The sequence below is a fragment of the Gasterosteus aculeatus genome, chromosome 2, assembly GCF_964276395.1.
Source record: "Gasterosteus aculeatus chromosome 2, fGasAcu3.hap1.1, whole genome shotgun sequence".
Classification (NCBI taxonomy): domain Eukaryota; kingdom Metazoa; phylum Chordata; class Actinopteri; order Perciformes; family Gasterosteidae; genus Gasterosteus; species Gasterosteus aculeatus.
In genome coordinates, this window is record NC_135689.1 from 10,046,569 (window position 1) to 10,065,501 (window position 18,933).

At 41.4% G+C, this 18,933-nt stretch overlaps 1 protein-coding gene across 1 annotated transcript in view; it reads left to right on the top strand.

Moving 5' to 3' along the window:
* Positions 1-18,933, top strand: part of LOC120829789 (chemokine-like protein TAFA-2) — a 53,902-nt gene that overhangs the window by 26,878 nt on the left and 8,091 nt on the right. The gene's annotated exons all lie outside the window — the stretch shown is intronic.

Consider the following 18,933-nt stretch of genomic DNA (forward strand, 5'->3'; position numbering starts at 1 on the left):
AGGTATTCTCAGTTCAAGGCCCCATCAGAGCGAGGTGTCTGTCCAAAACGCCTGTAGGTTACAGCACACGTGGTCAGCAATGAGGCTCGGGTTAGAAATCCCTGGCTGCGCGATGCCCCTCACATGCGAGCCAAGTCGCTGAGTCGCTATAGAATGATTCAGCACAGAGGCCTCTCAATGCTTTCCAGTGAATTTCTCATGTTGAAGGTATCTTGGCCTCTCTGCCAATGATCACCTTCAATTGAGAGCATGACATAGCTGCTACCAATAAGTGAGAGCTTATAACGGCTTTTCATGTGGGGGTGGAAATATGATGATATAATATAGACTTCTTTGTGTAGCTTTGAAGATTTAGAATCAGTGGAAAATATGAGAAACAGGTGAAACTCCATTTTGATATTTCAACATTAATTGTGGTTGCAAATGTAGAGGATTATTAATTAAATTGGTTATAGTGGAAATAGTGGTTACTACATGTTATGTCAAGAATGGTTGGATAAGATCAATCAATCAATGAAAACTAAAGCCAGCATATTGTATATGCTGTAGGCCCACATTGGCACCTGGAGCCAAGCAGTCCTCCCAAAGTCTGAATGTTGGTGACGTCAACAAAGACGCAGATCTGTCGCACCAGGGACACCAAGACAAGTTTCAACGGAAGGCAGACCCATGGATGTGACTATCTCAGCAATGAACTATAACAAAGAGACCTAATAATACCGGCAAGAAGTGATGATAGTGAATATTGTCTCTGGCTTGACTTCATATGGAAGGTGGGGATGGCTTGAAATATTAAGGCCTGCCTTTGGCTTTCCTGTCGTGATGGCGTGCATCAGATGCCCGCTATCTGAACTGGTTGTCTTTGCTGCACTGTTACCGCGTGTCTAACGTCACTGAGGCCAAAGACATGCACTGCACCGTGTATTGTGTGTCTCAACATCTGCCTTGTACGGATGTTCCATTAGCAGATGAAAGAAAGGGAAAAAATGGTTGTGATTTATTTATGAGTCTCTTTTAAAAGGGTGCAGCGTCTTAGACAGTCCTTTGGCCGCCTTTGTGGAAATTTCAATGTTGTCTTGTTGTGTGCATGTCTGTGTATGCAGTACCTGTGTGCCCTTTGCTGTAACGCAAGTGACTACAACCACGGCTTTGTTTGTTGTTTCTGTATTTTTTGAGATTGACCCTGCTGGGTATCATCCTCCTCAGTCTCCTCATCTTTTGACATTTCAAGGGAAAGCATTTTCATAAGTGGAAGGATGGTGAAAAGAGCTAGAGGACGGAGACGCTGTGTTATTGTGGTGCATCACCGGGCTTTCAGTGAACTGCTGAGATCGGCAAAAAGCAGCAAAAACACAGAAACCACCATGAAAGACATGAACGCAAAAGTCACAAGATAAGAAAGGGTTCATCAGTTTCGTCTTTGAAGATTCTGTCGTAGGTGTTTCATCATTCCACCCTCTGATAGCGTGGCAGTAATGGTAGTGTGGGTATTTTAGTCTTACACGGCTGGACAGGTTTGTGTGTGTGTGTGTGTGTGTGTGTTTGTCTGTGAGTGGGCATTTGTACCGCCTGCGTGCTGCCGTTAATGGGTGATTGATTGTAGAGTAAGTTGTAATCAGGGACTTACAGTGTTATCCAGTTGCAGGTTGTCTGAGTGGGGAGAAACAGGCGTGTAATCAGATAATTACTGAATACAAACCCGGAGGTCACTCCAAGGTTGACACTCTCACACCTACGGGGCAAACGGACTCTTTCTCCTTCTCCCACACGCACATGCAGGCATGTAAAGCGGAAGAAGAGCTGTAATTACATCCCCCTATATGTACCGTATATAACATCTATTTTCTGTCTTATGTTACACCAAAAACAGGATGTAAACTGTCCTTATGTTGAAAAATACATTTTTCAGATCCGTTTACTTACTTAGTTGACAAGTTATTGTTGGAAACCGCTGATTCACAACATTCCCTCAGAGATCCGAGCTCAGTTTGTGCTTGTTTACGAGGCATTAAGTCTCGGTACCAAAGGGTGAAGCCGTGGGTTCGCGTGTCAGCTTTATGTAACATTAGCCAGACAGTTGTCTGCTGATATCAGGCAAACGGAAAGGGCAATTAAATTAGTGTGATGACTTTCAGTCTATAACTGTGCTGCAACCAATCTGGAAGGCGGCTCAAGTCTTTCTTCTTGTTAAACTGCCTTTCAAACGAGCTTGTTAAAACACGTCATGTTTTAAACATGACATGACAAAGAAATTGTGAATTGCCACCAAGCTTAGGAAAAAAAACACGTTGCGACATTTAATTTTTGCCTTATCGCCCTGCCAGCAGGTGCATATTTGTGTACTTGCCACCATCCTAAGAGGCATGTGCTGAGAAGACAGTTACAGCAACCTCAGGAGGAAAGTCAAGTGGGCTGAGAAGTGGAAGACTAAGCCAGGCCAGAACAGAAAAAGATGCCTCCCTTTTGCCATTGGTGCCTCTCCAGGTTTTAATCCATCCATCCATCTGTCCTTTTCTTATATTCACATGTTTTATTAAACATATCATAGCAGACCTGTGTGGAAATGACAGGCTTTAAACTCAAACCACATAGCTCTAGCACTCTTAGAGGACTACAGATCCCCAGAAATGAAGGTATCTTATTGGTAGGTCTTGGTTAATCGTCTCAGTGGCTTGTTTGGAGAAACAGCTTGGCTTGGATTTTGAAGTAAAGTGGAACACAGTGCTGATCACTCCACCCAAACACTGTCAAGTCATTGATTCTCACTCTATAGGCTGCAATCTCCATCCGTTGCCACTCATTAGAGGGTGATGAGATTTTAACTTACCCTGAAATATATTCTCACTGCCAAGAAGGGGAAATAGGGAAGGACAAATTGTGTAGGATGCATGTGCTAAACCACTCCCACACAAACTCAGATGTGCATTAACTGCAGGCATGTGTGCATGCCTGCGGTTAATGCACATGGAAAATACACATGCAGACACATGCAAACCCGCTTACATGTATGCACCCTCGAAGAGGCTCTGTAATGTGATGAGTGGAGACAGGCTGTCTGCCCTCCTTAAAGGCTGCTGCACAGTAAAGCTGCATGCTCAGTCTACAACACAGCACCACATGTGCACGTGAAAAATTCTAGATGGAAATGACATATAATCCAGCAATTTTTCTACTTCTAGTTCCCTTCTCGGGAGACAAAGTTTGTTTAGCTACATGTATGTAAAAGAGGAGAAGCTAAATTATAGAAATCAAGAATATTTTAATTGGGGCAAAACAATGTTTTAAATTAAAAAAGAACATACATAAAATATCGAAAACAAATTAATGTAGATCGAGATTTGAATGTATTTGTACTTTGTAATATAACTGAATATTATTTCAGTAATGTAATGTTGATAAGAGCAAAGTCGTCCTATATTAAGTCATAATATTTCACTGGAAACAAATATAGTTGTCAATAAAATAAATAAAATCAAAGTTAAAATTTGAAGAAGATTTTGAATATATGTATTCTCTGTTTATGGCGGCTTTCTGAGCCATGAGAGAAGTAAAGATGAATAATAAAAATACCTCAAACAGTACTAAATAAAAAAAGACCATGAACAAGGATAAAATATGGACTCAACCATACTAAGATCTTTAGTAATTTAGCACGAGGACCTGTTTAAGACCAGGTATCGGAACATATCCTTACCTTCAGATTACTTACTAAATTACTAAACGGTAAAGGGCTTCTGTAGATACATGGCAGTACAAGACGATCCATTCAATGGGAGATGAGCCTCCCTACAAATATATGAAAGGAAAACATTACAAATTAGTTTAAGTTTAAGATTAGTTTAATATGATTATATTCTGATTCAAACAACGTTTTTTACATTATATTAAACATCTGCTATATCCCTAAATACTACACAATGTTCCTTTAACATTTAAATGTACATCGTTATATTTGACTGCGGTAAAAGATTTTTCTTTTTTAAAATTGAGGTTCTAAGGACACCGTATGCTGTTCAGATTGTTGAGCCCATTGAGGTAAATTTGTGAATTGTGGTATTAGTGTGAGGGATCAGGGCCGAGACTCAGGCACAAAACAACAGAAAAATACTTCACTCCAATCTTTACTGGCAACAAATAAAAGAACTCGACTTTACAAAGCAACTCAAAAGCAGCACAAGCAAAATCGACACGCTGGAGAAGGAGAAAACAAAAACAGGAACGCAACAAAAACAGGAACACAAAAAAAACACTGAACTCTGCTGGAAAATCAGGGTCGGACAGTGCATAACCTGACATGGATGGAGTGACTGATTGGGGCTTGAGTAGAGGCGGGTGATGGTTAACTGAATTCAGGTGTGGGGGCAAAAGGGGCGGGAAGCTAAACAGAGACAGGAAGTAAAGTGATTCTTGAGAAATAAGCGTGTGGTCAACAGAATAAAACTGGAACTTACACTTGCTGCAGTTTCTTTGAGTCGTCGCAATTAGGCTGTATAAATAAAATTGACCTGACTGGATGAATATTAAAGGTCAATAAAAGCAAATCTGTGCTTGATATCAAAAGTTACATTTTATTATTTTATCACTGGTTTAAACAAAATAGTCGTGATCTTTGTGTCATTGCTTTACAGCAACCACGGAACATGTTAATTATGATCCGCCCTTTTGTTCTTGATTACGTTTGGTACTCAGCAGCCGGCTCTCTCCCTCCTCCTTCTTTACTCCATCGATCTACTTCAAATGGTGTTGACAAATTCCAAGGAACTAAATTTTCACAAACTCACCTTCTCCAATCAGTGTGTCCTTGGTAACGGTTTTAACCACCATGTATTCAGTTATCAAGGTGCCTGGAGTGTATTTAATAACAGACTACAACAACTTTGGCATCTTGTAGTCTATCACAACATAATATTTGGTGTTTATTCAGTCAGTCATGCCTGTATCGCATATTAAAAGACTGTAATATAAAATACATTTATTCTACTGTCTGTCAAGCAGATTGCAAAGTTTGCTAAAATATTGAACGAGAGGATCACAAAGCAGCCAAATTGGTGTCTCTACCAGAGGGGGATGGTGTTCATAGCCGTTATTTTCCACCAATTGCAGAAAATGAATATCTATGAAAGTGGAACGGTGACGCCAGACAGCGAGAGGCTCTTAGCTCGGAGTCAGTAGGATTCATGGCTAATGCCCTGAGAACCATGTCGAGAGATAAACAAAAGCGGGCCGCGAGGGTGTGATTGTGTTACTAAGGACCAGCTTTCTGCTGTGAATATATTGAAGAGCGGATGTGTGGAGCGAGTGTGCCCAACGGTTAGGTCTGTGATTGCAGATGATACATGAATAAAGGATCAATAATATAACAATAGTACATCAACTAATGGAAACATGACAAATCCATGATGATATAACTTATTTTTTCCATTGACAATGATCCACTACAAGTTTAGCTGGTATAATGATTGTAACAATTTTTACATTTCTAATCTTACTGTGTGATTTTAGTATGCTCATGTTTGCTAATTAGCACAAACCACAAAGTAAATGGTTGAGGTTAAATGCTAAATGGACTGTACTTGTATAGTGCTTTTCTAGTCTTCCGACCACTCAAAGCGCTTTAACACTACATGATATCATTCATCTATTCACACCCATTCATACATTGATAACAAGAGCTGGGAATGTTTTTTTTTAACTATTTAGCCATGAATAAAGAAATCTATTGAGCTGATGATAAAAGCACCGGAAAGAAAAGTCAAGGGAACGTTTGCAGGATACATTAATGGTTCTCGTGAATCACATTTCATGGCAATCCATCTCATGGATGTTAGATATTTCCCGTATGAAGAGGGAAAACTTTGACTTGACTTTGACTAGGCAGCAGGTTGGAACAGCTCCTGTGAGGTGCATTTATCTGTGCACCAAACTTCACAAGCAATCCGTTGACACGCTTCAACCCAAACATGCCCTTCTGCACGGTCGTATGGCGTTGCTAAGGAACAGGCGATTTGGTAAAGCTACAATTATAGCAAACAATAAAAGAACAGATCGCAGCCAGAAGCCCGCCATTATAAATTAGTGTGAATGACAAACACAACAACGGAGAGCTTGAGTAAGATCGTGGGGAATGTGCAGAGGAAGGGATTCGCGCTATGCTCCATCACCAAACCCTTTGGGGTTGACAATAAACCAGTTACAGTATGTGGGTGCTATGGCAACTGTGATTACGTGCATTGACTTTTGTAAATGGAGAGTTTCCTCCTCCTTTCCTGCACAGTGAGATTACCTCGATGGGGCCCTCTCATTGCATTCATTAGTGCTAATCGTTAGCCCACCAGCAAACCCAGAATACACACGGACTGGTATCTCAGTGTTTTCTTAAGTAAAGCGTAAGCTTTTATTGCATCTAATGCCTTTAGTTCAGCCTCTACATATGACTATAAAGAGTACAGCAGTAGTGTGGATTCACATTTTGGCCGAACTGTGTGAGACCCATCTAAAACGGTAATGACTAATTAGCTTTTAATTGCAGTTTTTATAAGTCATAAAGTAATTTACTTTCCATCAAATCCATGGTCTTTGAGTTTCAAAGTATCCCCATTCATTGTCGTTCCGCTACCGCCCCGTTCTTTTTGCCCTCTGTTTCATATTTCCTGTTTCCTCCGCTTCCCAACTTGTACTTTATTTCACAGCTATTAAACCAGGAAATTTCCATCAGGTAGCACAGCATGAATTTCTGCAGGGGCAGGAGAGAAGGAGTGAACTTTTACTTAATGCAGCCTTTTTTTCTTTTCTCCCCCATCTCAACTCTCTTTTCTTCTGCAGCTGAACTCAACCTTGGCTCTTTATAGTTGATGATTCAATTTTCAATTTGTCCTCCAGAGGAATTTGCCTGGTGGGTGGCGCAGCAGTTTTGTTTGTACAATGATCGCCTTTGGTATTCATAGTAACACAGTCTTACGGATGCACCCATTTGAATATTCAATTCGCTGTCTGCGCTTTAAAAAAAAAAAACTTTACATGAAAGTCACATTGAGGTTGGAATCGCTCTTTCAACTAAGCTCTTGTAAAGAAAGGGGAGATGCTCTGAAATATGTATAACCAATACATACCATTTCTTTTTATTCAAGGAGTGAATCGAGAGGACTTTACTTTGGGACTTGAAGGTTGTTGGTTCATCCCACCTCTCAGACGGAAAACTACATTGTTGAGCTCAAACTTCCACGGACTACACGTTCCTAGCTGCAGGGTAGACAACAGGTGGATTTAGTTTATTCTGTATTTCACCTAAACTTTAAATGCTTCTGTGCTGTTCTGACTTGAACCCATTTTGCTTCCTTGTAAAGTTACTGCGTCATAGTTTTCAGGAATCAGGAATCAGGAAACATTTATTAGCCAAAATATGTCAAACATACAAGGAATTTGTCTTGGCGGTTAGTGCGCGACAGTAGACAGACAAGACAACAGTGCACAAGTAATAAAATAAAGTGGGATGAAATGCTAATGCAATGGGTTAGTAGAATAAGGCTAAGCCTATGGGTTAGTATAAAACAAGGGAATAAAGTTAAAAAAATTTAAATATTAAAAAGTTAAAAAGAAAAATATTAAGCATAAAGTGCACTAACAAACAAGTAACAGACAAGAGACAAAGTGACAAGTGACAAAGTGATGAATTGCAGTTAAAGTGGCATGTGCAGTATGAGGGGGAGTGACCGGTGGAGTGTTATAGTCAGGCAGTGGGGGACCGGGCTCTGTTGATGAGCCCGACGAGGCCAGTTTACTGATGTCTTGCTTGTTTAAAGTGGTGGGAGGTTTTAGACAGCCTCATATGAATCTAAAATTGCTTCATATTTGCAGTACAGCACCAGAAGGAAACTGTACATTGCAATATTGAGCACAGATTTATGCTCACATGCAATTTTATAATAATGCAATAATAATTATAATAATATAAATTCTAAAAAGAGGATTTGTAACGGTGTATATTTCATTGAGTCAGTTAATGTTTAGTATTTATATAGCAGAAATGTGCATAGAAAAACATTACTTCCTGAATGTTCTTGTACAATTTGCAAACAGTTCGAGGGACATCAAAGCCTTTTTGCTGCGAGTCCTTCGGGGCCATTTGACCCTGTTTCCCTCCTATTTCCTTCCCTATTTCCTTTTCACAGCCTCAGGAGATCCTGCAAATGACCAGATGTTTGGCAGGGAAACAAACGGCTGGACGTTACCTTTTGAACCATTTAAGATATTTTATACAGGCTTTGAGGAGAGGCAGAAATCCATCCAAAGCGTTTTCTTTCTTGGCCAAGACTATATTTGTTCACAACAATAATTTGGACGGATTAGTGCAATAAAAGTGTGTATCATTACCCAGCAAGAGATTCCAAGTGTCTCCTGTTGCTCGATCTAAAGCAGAATTGTCTGATTCAGGGTTTTCCCAGGAGAGCTGGCACACTTGGCGCTGTGTGAATAATGCAACATATCATCCTATACAGGCACTGCATCTATATACAGTATGCCGCCAGGACGAATGTACTGTATCCGTAAATGCTCATACCTTCATTTTTCAAAACAATCCATTAGCAGCAGACCCTTAAGTAGTGTCTCCATTAGGTTCATGAAGAGATAATGGACCGTCACTATTTTATTTGTCTGGTTTGTCTATTTCTAAAATATGTGTGAAAAATAAAAGCGAGAGAATACAATACATACTAAATATGAGCCAAAGGACGGACATAAAGTTTAATGTAAAATTGGCACCGGTCGTGATAAAATGAGGATTTGGGATGTTGGCATTCAGCGAGGCATTGTGAACAGTCCGAGTGTGGCCTCCAATCTAGGAGGAGTTTACTGGATTTGCAGTATTGTGGCGGGTTTACTGCTTATGTTGATATAGCACACATTACTCTGCATAGGATTGTGCTTCTGTGTGCATGTACAGGGGGAGAGCAGCCTTAGTATTCCTTACAGCAGCACCCGAGCCATGCACTGATGGATGGGGGGGCTCTTTACTTTACTGATGTACTGTGATCAATGCTAATGCAAGGGAAGAGAGTGTGGGACAGACAGGCAGCCAACGAGAGAGAGAGGTAATGTGCTGCTTCTGCAAATCTCTCTTTGACCGTCTCCCTCTCTGCCAGTCGTTTTCTATTAATCCTCTCGGTGAGTTTCCCACTCTGTTGATCCCGGCAGTATCTGCATATGCTGCATTCTCACCAGCATCATCGCCTTAACTGATATGGTACGGTGTTTCTTTGAGTAGCATACGCTGCACAGGGCAACTTTGAGTAGATTACTATTAAAGATTAAGCACAGGCAGTTTAGTGAGTGCTCACATCCCTTTCCAGCAGAGGTCTTTAAATGACACAAACATGTTTGTCTAACTGTCCGACTTGGCCTCTCATGTTGCCTAAATGTGGTTAAGAAGCTTTTATTTTTAGTCTTTTGCTGTTGTGAGTTAAATAAAAGAGCAGTAATGCAGCTTCACTAATCCTCTCACACAACTAATCCTTGCAGAACACCGCTGTAAATACTCTGTGGGCTGCAATAAAGCACAAATCACTCAATCCCTCGCTGAGCGTTTTATTCCTATTTTGGTTCAGATTAATAGAAATTCTTCTATTTTTCATCTACAAGAGGGACGTTCCGTAAATAACTGGGATTCCTCTTAGACTTTTTACATTTTCTGTGTGGCTTCTTTGTGTGTATCTTTGTACTTAAGCGTGCTTCAGCCTTTTGCTCTGAATCCATGACCGAAATGTCCATAGATTCTGACATTACTGAACCTTTGGGTGTAATAATGAAGGCAAATGAGTTCCTCTTTTGCTGGGGACCTACTGGAGAGCCCTCAGGGGAACCCTCGGGGTCCACAGACCACCGAGCAATTACACACACAGCACCAAGACCCTTAAACTGGTTCACCTAACTGGAATGTGGCCTTTTTAATTTGATCACCTGTACCTTTCCACCAATGACAATTAAAATGTATGCGCAAAAAGGGCTGTGCGGGGAACAAAAATATCCAAACACTGAATTTGTTGAGAGGAGACCAGATTTATCATTAGCAATGACCTACTTAAAATATTAATAAATCATAGATTTGTGACCCGGAAATGTGTTGAAACAACAGATTTTATGGAAATAAATACATATGTACATGCAACATGCAGAGCACAGATGCTGAACTGGATTTTGCAAAGCGGTACAGATGCTCAGTAGGTGCTTCTCTGGACTCACTGTTTCGGGGGTAGTTTTGAATATGGCAGCAGACAGAGTTAGAGCTCAGGTTTTATCCTGCCGCGTCCTATTAGCTTCACAATGGTGGTTATTCGGTTTCCTTCCCACTGAGCTCTATCAGACCCGAATCATCCCTGCAACACGCACTCTCCTCACCATTTACAGTCTGAGCAGGCGATGTTGTTTCCCGTCTTGCTCTCTTTTTTCCTCATTCCATCTCTTTGCCCTCATCTTCGCTCCCTTTCTCTTTGCGTCTCCCCACCTCCGACTCCGCTGATGCCAGCCGGCCTCTCACACACACACACACACACACACACACACACACACACACACACACACACACACACACACACACCAGGGTGTTCCTTTCGTTTGGTCAGGAAGGATGAGAGAGAGAGAGAGAGAGAGAGAGAGAGAGAGAGAGAGAGAGAGGAAGGATGTAATGATCTGTCCTGATGAATGCAGTTATAGAGAAAGTGCTGACGCACTGGAAGAGAGGCCTTTAGCAAGGATGGGCTTAATGCAACAATCACACGCAGAGCTCATTAGATCAACCTGTCAAAGTTCAATGGCCAGTAAAGCTATTTTCATAATAAACAAAGCATATTTATCAAAGAAACTCATTAAAATCAAGCAATATTAAGAATAAGCATTCAGTTGTTTGAACTTGTGTTTTTTAGGAGGATAATAAATTATGTCTGGTATCTAAAGTGAAAGCTTACGTTAGGTTTACTAATGCCATTAAATATGCTCAATCTTTAGTCTGATTAAACATTGACAGAAATGGGCAATTGATTGTTAAGGCGTTGAATAAATGCCCGTTACTGTCATACTGCAAATATAACTAACCAGGAACAAAACACGTTTTACTTTAGGCAAATAACTAAATATTCTCCTAAAAGAGGTAATTGAGGGAGTTATATTATTTTAGGTGACATGCTTGCCATAGAATTTACCTTAAAATAAATGTTATATTATATAAGAAAAGGACACAGCGGTAAGAAAGCCGTCTTGTGGGACTGTGCAGTGTCTCACAGAGAGTAAACAGGCGAGCCGTTTATCTCCATCCGTGAAACAACACCTCTTCAACCGAGCGGCATAATGGAGAACCAGGACTCTGGCACACGCACGCACACCTACAGGACACACTCAAGCACACAAGCACCCGGCAACCTGCTAAAGGGAGATACACAGAACTCGACGTTTACAAGTGTCCGTCCTCATTCCTTTGACAGGCAAAGAATTCAGAAGGACAGAAATCATCATCAACATGGCTGCGGTGCTATAGATCTCTCCTCCACTGACTGACAAAGAGGAAGCAGGGAGGAGGGGGGGGGGGTTGTTTGGACTGAACTCAATCATTGTGTTTCTGTGTCTATACTGGTTTGCCGGAATGAAAGGCAGAGAAAGAAAAAGCAGGAGAGGCGGCAGCCTTAGTCGGAGAAACGCAGGGAGGCTCATCTCCCCCACAACTATTCACTGTAGAAACTGTAGGAGGGGATAGAAGATGTAAACACTCCCCCCGGCTGAATGGGCTTTTTTGAATTCAGAGAGCGCGTGGGAGGGGAGAAAAAGGGAGACCGAAATGACCTGGACGTCCCCCATTGGCTTGTGAAAAGTCACCTCCAGTCCGCAGTTGACAATCAACACGGATCAAAACACGAGGGCCTCGTGCACGATCTCTCTCTCACACACACACACACACACACACACACACACACACACACACACACACAGGTTAATGCTGTGTTATTACATCTGAGCATATTAAAAATTCATACCCAATTCACCGCCGCAATATCTCGCCTGAAGCACAGATTAGTGCAAACCGTCCTCGGTGAGGGGGTAGCGGTGTTGGTGGGGGGGCTTCTGCTATGTCCTGACCTGTCATAGGTAGGGTGTAGCAGGAGGACGGTGGTGGTGGTATGGAAATCAGTGACGTGGGTTTGGGCAGCAGGAGACAATCTGGTGTGGTATCAGTGAAGACGATTAGCACAGGGACGGGTGGGAGGTGGTGGATGGAGCGCTTTGCACACGGAGCGGTTCGGCAGGCAGCTGGCCACGATTGTCCCTTTGCTGAGGTGAAAGGAAGGCAGGAACAGTGACAGGCGAGCAAATTTAATTAGAAAGATGAGGTGTTTGAGGCTGATTTTGTTTTCTGTGCAAAGAGACCAGTGTGTCTGAATGGGTTTGGGTCATTTCTGGCAAGGGATTTAATTTTTACAGCTAAATTCCAATGAGCCAGATACCAGTTGTTTCTCTCCCTATTTGTGTCAGGAAGCAGCACAGCGACGAAACACTTTTCCATTGTGGTCATGCATTGTGGGTCGCTGGGCATAATGTGCGTGTTGGAATGTGCTGTGTGCAGCGGCCTCTACTTGCCGCAACTATTTCTAAGCAGAGAATCTTCTGTGGCTGATGTTTTAGTTTTGGTTCTTTTGGTGCACAAATGCTGGATATTACATTATTCAGCTACTTCATCTTTCACTCATATCTATGAAATTTTGATCGATAACACAATTGTCCCAATTCTTTTTGTGGTAATTTATTGACCTCCATCATACTTTGGAACTGGAGACCAGTGTTCACGTCCAGTTTCCTCCTCTTTTGAGCGTGACTACCCAAACCTGATCTCACATTATACACGCGAAAGAGAATTAGTAATAAAAGCTGCAGCTCCCGTTGGCTTTACGAGATTTTGATTTCTGGCCGCATCTTTACTATTTGAGTTCAAGATCGGACAGGTTATTCTTTATCATTAAAATATAATAAAGAATTTTTCTCAGAAATAAAAAAAAAGAAATATGGAGAAAAGGCCATTTGACGAGCTGTGTTGAGTTAATTGTTTTGTTGTCAGTCAGCCTGCCATTGAAAGTGATTATCATTGAGTTTTGTTGTTATTTTGGGTTGTATAAATCCTTTAAATATTCCCAATTCAAATAAATATGCTACATTGGCATGTAGGGGTGTAACGGTTCATTCACTGAATCGATTAATCGATTTATATTCCTGCGATCCAACTGAATCGATCTGTGCTCCGCAAATCGGCATTCCGGGCGACATATATCGATTACAAATCGATTGAAATGGTACATAATCGATTGTATCGATACTTGGAAACTGCACATTGGATTTAAGTACAAAAACGGCACGGATGCGTGTTTGTTTGTTTGTTTTTTAGCACTTTAGACACATTAAACGTTACTCGATTCAGTCTGCCTGTCTGCGACGTCATCAGTACGCAGCGGCAGCCGCGCGAAACTCTGAACAACAACAAAACACAGCGTGGAGGAGACGACTGCGAGCAAGACATTTACAAACCAACTTATCGATCCAGCGTGTGGAAACATTTTGGCTTTTGCAAACACGGAGGTGTTCTAAATAAGTCGGCCGCTGTTTGTAGAATATGTAGAAGCCAAATATAAACCACGGAAACACGACAAATCTTTCCGGCCATCTACTAAGACGCCGTGCGATTAAACAACGCCGACAGTCAGGACCTCTAGCGGCGTTACCGCTGCAGCAGCAGCAGCAGGTAACTCCAGCTCTGCAGACACCTCAGGCCTCGCCAGCACCAAACCCAACATCACAGTAACAATTTCCAAGTTTATCTGTAAAGACATGCGACCCTACAATGTGGTTGAAAATCCGGGGTTCTGTGAATTGATCCAAACATTGTGTAATTATTGTGTAATGTTCACATTGAAAATGGCACTTGATTGAAATAAAAGGTACATATATTTGCCATTAATTGTTGTTTGCTTGTTTATAATATCCATAATTAATTTGTTGTAATTAATTTCCCTGTTTTCCTTACAAGAAACAACAGGGATCTCGGAAACTTTGCCTGCACTGTCCAGTAAAGTTACTGAATCGATTTCAAGTCACTGAATCGAATCGAATCGTTCTAAATTAACCCAGATCGTCCATGAATCGAATCGACAACCATGAATCGCGATTCGAATCGTTGTCAAAATGAATCGTTACACCCCCATTGGCATGGCATAACAGGAACACGTTTGAGAAGAAAAGAAGAAAAAATGCTGCTTTAATGGTTTCAACAGTGATTTGTAACAGTTCACTACACAAATGGAGAATTTATAGATCTGCAGTAGTTTTGTTTCTCCTAATTGATACTATTGATACAATTAAATAATAGAAATGCTGATTGGTTAAAGTATTGTTCCAATTACAAGACTCTTTTGTGAAGCCGAGAAAAATAAGCTTGAAAGATGAAGGCATATTGCAGCAGATTGTTAGCTGCATTGGACTTGGATTGAAGCCTTAAATAAGTGTGTCGTGGCTCTGGACGAGTACCACATGGACTCTTCCACTTCCACTTCTTCTTGTGTTTTTGTGCTGCTGGTCTCAGGGGTTATAATTACAGAGAGGGACATTAGTGTGTGAGAGGAGTCAAGCTTCTCCACGGGTTGATTTTGATCAGTCGTTCAAACACACACACACACACACACACACACACACAATATAAGGCATCAGGCGTATAGTGTCAAAATTAGTCCACACCCTAAAGTAATTGATGGTGTAAATAAATAAAAACATTAATAATTGGTTGGATCTCATTAAAGAAATAGATATTTTTCCACTTTATTTGTTATGCATCTATAACCGTGAAAGAAGTCATATGTACAAATAGTGTAGCAGTAGGAGAGAGGTGGGATGTTGCTGTAAAAGATGTAGAAAGCTTTCAGGGAGAATAAAAAACAGGGTTTAGTAATAAAAGGGAGCAGTGGACGAGTGTGTGTGCGTCACTTTCTCTCAACGCTCATTTTCTGGGCAGGCTCATGAAACAGCATTTTAATTTGCTCTGTGTTTACGATTCATAACGAATGGTGCCAACGCAGAAGCCAATGTGATCTGATTATTAACACAAATACATGGGCCTATGTGCACTGATAAGCACACGCACACACACATGCACTGAGAATTCTACATTGTAATGTAATTCATTTTGCAGTTTGAAGTGAATTTTCATTTCAAAATATGCTCTTTGTGAAAGGAACATGACAGGCTTTGGGGAAATTTAGAGCATCATTTTTTACTTATTCGTTTACTACGGGCTGGGACAAGTTTAGGTCATTTCTCAAATGCCCAAAACACAAGCATATTTTTAAAATATTTGTACAATCTAATGCAAAACATGGGACGCATTTATCTCACTGACAAGAAGCCCATTCAGACCTTATGGTGATACACAGACCCAATAAATATATACAGTCCTTGCGTTGAGTGTTTACCTACAATTATTTACTGTCTTCTATTTATTTTATAAAAGCCAAACTAAACTGTGAAGACTTTGTACAATGAGAACCAAATCCCTTCATTGTCTGCAATTCCGTCACGCCGTCACCTCCACAATAGCTGCTCGTGTTTCCACAGGAGGTGGCGGCTGCTTTGTGAACCCAACATAATAAAGCAATGAATTGAATGATTCAATTCAATTCATTTTATTTTGTATAGCCCAAAATCGCAAATTACAAATTTGCCTCAGAGGGCTTTACAGTCTGCACACATAGGACATCCTCTGTCCCGAAACCCACACATCGGCACAGGAAAAACTCCCCAAAAAATGAAAAAACCCAAGAGGGAAAAAGGGGACGAAACCTCAGGGAGAACGTCAGAGGAGGGATCCCACTCCCGGGATGGACAGACTACAATGGATGCCAATGATGAGGAATCCAAACATGACGGCTCATTCATCGTCATAAAAGCTGCTGATGATGCTGATGATCACCCGCCTCTGACACGGGGACATGCGTCCCAGGCGCATTGACATGAGTCACACAAAAACGAAGGAAGAGAGCGTAATCCGAGTTGGACTCTTTGTGGTCTTAAAACATATTCTGAGATTATAGAGTGATTTCTAGATGCTTGTGATGCTCGGGAGATGTTCTTCTTAGTTTGACAGCACAGATTTGTGTGGCAAAAACCTCATCTCTCGACATGAGGAACATTTAAACTACCAGCAACCGCAGAAAGTAGTACAGCAGAATTCGTAGGCCTCTTCTTGCTTATTGCTGGTGGCCACTTATGAAGAGCATATGAAGAGTAACGCTCTAGTGGTGATGCTTCTGATTTGGCTGATGAGGGTTATAAATAGTAAAAGTGGACGGAGCAAAAAAGGTGTGTGTGTGTGTGTGTGTGTGTGTGTGTGTGTGTGTGTGTGTGAGTGAGAGAGAAACAGGCCCCCCAGTGGTGGGAATGACACTTAAAAGAAATACCCTGCTGGGACCCAGAGAGAAATCTCTGAGCTGCGTGTGTGTGTGTGTGTGTGTGTGTGTGTGTGTGTGTGTGTGTGTGTGTGTGAGTGGTTTTGCAGACACACACGCACACACACAAACACACACAAGGCAATCTGTCCTTCTCCTAACACAGCAGTGGCTGTGTAAGGAGAGGCAGAGATAACAAGTCCCCATGCCATGCAGGGAGATGGGAGGGAGCTTAGAGAGGCGGAAAGACACAAACAGTGTGAGGATGAGACACGAGAGAGGGACAACACATAGACAGGGTTCAAATTCTCTGATTTAGGGTTTGTGACTGAGGACAATTGTTTGCTAATGACTTTGCCGTGCGGAGCTAGTGGGTGAGAGTCGAGGGGAAAATGGGGGGCTGGAGTGGCTAAGAGAGATGGAAAGAGGAGGAGTAATTTATGATTTGGTGAGATGGACGGAGAAGATGAGAAGGTGGAGAAAAAACGAGTGCTGAGATTAAGTGTAAGAGAGATTGCAGAATAAGATCAGCGCCATTAATGAAATAGAAAGAGGGTTGCAGTTGCCCCCTATTGAGAATGGATGTTTTTTTAAGTGTAGTTTAGTCAATTCTCTCTCTCTCTCTCTGCAGGAGGCTGAGTGTCTCACATTTTGAACTGTGATGCTGGTAAACATTTCATACCCATTTTTCAGCCTTCTCTCAAAGTGAGAATGATGAAGTACGTAAGTGCTCGTCAACGCTGCTCGAGTCTATGTTTTCTGCTTTTGTCTGGTAACTTTTAAACTCCCGATGTCCCACTTATACTTGACTATGTAGTGGGAACATGTCAATCCAAGAAGTAAAATGTCATTCTAATATGAAAGTGCTGTCTACATTATTGCCTCCATTATATATACATTTTATATATAAATATGTATATACATCCGCCACAGTACTGTCTGAATTGTTGTAAAATAGCACGTATTGAGATGGATGTTGAGGCAGATTGATGACCTCACACAAGAGCAAATGCTGCCAGTTTGCATTTTAGCAAATCACTACTGTTAAAAAATGCCTTTTTGACACGTTAACTAATGCATTGTTTTTCTTATAAATCCATCGTCTCCGGAATGTGTTTTTCAAGATTTTCATATTTAAAAGGTTGATTTGGACCAATAAAAAACACAACCAGACCTCAGACAGGTTGATTGCAGTACAGCTGTGCACTTTGTAAAAAACATGAATAGCAGCAATCAGATCAATTATAGAAATGAATTAGATCATGTGTTGAATAAAACACAGCAGTTAAAAGCGTTAACAAATGAAGCTGTGCTGAAATAATCATTCAAGCATTCCGTCATATCGATCCAGCTCATATTAAGTTCTCCGAGTGGTCCATGATCCACTGCCTTCTATTAATATTAATTTACTCAATAAAGCATACATGAACTTTTAAGTCCTCACACATGTATTCTTCTCTGCTCAGCTGAGCGCACCGCTGCTCTTACTAATGCTGAGCCAATTACTATTGCAGGTGTTGTGCCTAGAAAGGGGCTCGGTAGGTCGGTTGGGTTAAGCAGGTCGATCGCTAAGGCACCAAAATCACCACAGTTTCAGATTTCAGATCTATCAAGCATCATTAATCCACTGCTAACAGCTCGATGATTCAGACACACAGTGGGTGAGATTTTGGACTGTACTTTTCCCTGAGATCTTAACTGGACTGGGCTTTGCAGAATTGCTGCTTTGTCTTTTTCTCATTAAAGATGAAATTAGGAACTTTACGACTCTCTGTTAGCCTGCTTAACGTATTCATACTCTTTATGTTTGGCTGGCTTGCCTCACTTTTAAACACTCTTTGCTCTGAGCAGAGTCGTCGTTTTGTGCCTCGGTTTTCATCGCCACGCAGTCTGCACCTTTTGTTGTAATATTGGCAGACTCTTTCGTAATGGAAACAGCCCTAACTTCTGTGCAAAAACAACAACACACACACACACACACACACACACACACCAGACTTTGACTCTCGCAACCATACGACTAAATGCTCACAAACACAGAGAACACGGATAGAACAACGTACCCAATGTTGCACACATGCAAACGAGATTATGCATATATACTACAGTATACATGGGAGCTACATCCAAAATGAATGGGTAGGCACACCCCCCCCCCACACACACACGCACACACGGAGGATTCTTGCACACATTTTTGTGTTTGTTCTTGACATTTTAAAGAATTTGATGAAAGGCTGGTATGAAAGGGCCACGTGTTGACATCATCTTCAAAAGTGATTTCTCTGTTCCTTCTCTCTTAGTCGACTCAAGGGACTTCTGTGCCCGGGGTGGACTGTAGTTAATGAAGCACAGGCCTGTGTGATTGAAGTGTGTGTTTATGAATCGTGCACACAAGGATGTACCTATAGAGAAGGGGAATGGGCCTCCTATATCTTCATAATATTAATGATGACTCTCCTGGAATTAT